The sequence below is a fragment of the Lucilia cuprina genome, chromosome 2 (genome assembly GCF_022045245.1).
Source record: "Lucilia cuprina isolate Lc7/37 chromosome 2, ASM2204524v1, whole genome shotgun sequence".
NCBI lineage: Eukaryota > Metazoa > Arthropoda > Insecta > Diptera > Calliphoridae > Lucilia > Lucilia cuprina.
The window spans coordinates 12649425-12651427 of record NC_060950.1 but is presented as its reverse complement, the minus strand read 5'-3'; positions in this window follow the sequence as shown (position 1 = coordinate 12651427).

Here is a 2003-nt window from a genome sequence, read left to right as displayed (position 1 = left end):
CTAGTCTATAGTCTATAGTCTAGTCTATAGTCTATAGTCTAGTCTATAGTCTAGTCTATAGTCTAGTCTATAGTCTAGTCTATAGTCTAGTCTATAGTCTAGTCTAGTTTGAAGTCTAGACTATTCTATTCTATAGAGGACAGTTATTTTTGTACTTTATTATATGAAAGTACTACTTTTGTTGTTAATACTATTTAAAAATTTCAATTTTCCATGTCTGATTCTTCATATATTTCACTTACATTCCTTTTCTATACATCATCGGCAATGTTGAGCAAAATATTAAAAAAGAATGAACAGAAAAGAGAGCAAATCTAATGCGTTATTAACACACGATTTGTGTCTGTTAGATTGTGATTACATATTTTTTTGTTTTTTTTTTCAAATTTCTTACAAAATTTCTGTGAAATAATATTTGTAAAGTGGATGATGATGATGACGATGATGGCATCATAAATCATAATTTGAGTTTAATGCTTATTCGGTGAGAATTGCCATGTAATATGCTTCAATGATGTTAAAGCACGGATTTCAACTTACCACACACATCAACACCACGCTCCCTCCCACCCTCAAACAAAAAAAAAACAAAATTTACAACTTTATTGTGTTTTATTTTTTGATATCATTCGTATGTTTGGTGGCTTCTTTTAACAATAGAAAAAGAACACAGGAGCAAAAGGATATGAGTGTAATATAGAAACGATTTTCAAACAATTTGTTTCATTTAGAGGATAATGATGTTAATGCAAACGTTTAAATTTCACCCCAACTTTACACGATTCACACAAACGGTGGCAATAGCAGCATATAATGCAGAAGGCAAACAGCAAAAGCAGCAATTCAATTTTAACGTTCCCGTTCTCGTTCGTTTGTTCGTTCTTTCTACTTTAAGGTTTAAGCAAACCACTGATTCTTCCTTCCGCTACGGATGTTTAAATTGTTGTTGCTGTGTTGTCGTACTCTAAAATATTTCCATTTGAGAAACGGTTTTTGTATTTTTTTTTTTCTTATAATTCTTTATAATATTTTACAATTTGAATCTGTATTTGTTGGTTTCATTTAAAAAAGCCCACCAGTACTTTATATAAATATTTTACACACATTCATTCGTTCATCCACATACGCACATACATACATGTATATGTATATGTACCTACAATGAACGGAAATGGTATTGTGGTCTTGTTTGACATCTGTTTTTTGTGGATATAATATCATTACGATATGAAATCGTCATTATCATCATTGTTGCAGTTTTTTTTTTTTGCAAAATAAAAATATATTTTTTTTTTAATTTATTTTGCAAAAATGTATCTTTATACAAAATTGAATTTAACATTTTTTATTGTTCTTGTTCAGTTCCAGTTTACTCCAATTTCAATTCTAATACATCCTAGTTTAGTTTCAGTTTAAATTGCTCTATACCTTGTGTTTCTAAATAACTTCTGTATAAATAATATTTTTTAATCCAACAAATGGTTATAATCCTTTTAATAATTGTTTTTTTAATACATGTTAATGATCCCTTCCTTTCTCACTTTTATTTTAAATTATTCATAATTTGATTACTTTCAAAGGGATACCAAAGTATCAATGTCAGTTTTTATTGCTATATTTATATGATTGACAGCTGTAAATAATTAATATTTAATTGACTAACAAAAAACGCTAAGGAATAGAAAAGAATTGGACAGAATTAATAACTCAAAAATAGCTTTAAATTTATGCAAATGTTTCAAAATGTTTATTTATTTGCTGGAGATTATTTGATGTCAATTTGACAGTTTTGATGCAGATGTAGTAGTATAAGTATCATAACAAACATAATGAATTGAAATATTTTTGGAAATATCAAACAGTTTATTTAAATATGAATAAAATTTGATTTGATAAACTGATGAATAGTACTATTGATTGATGGATAGATAGATACATAGATAGATAGATGGATAGATAGATAGATAAATGGATAGATAGATAGATAGATGGATAGATACATA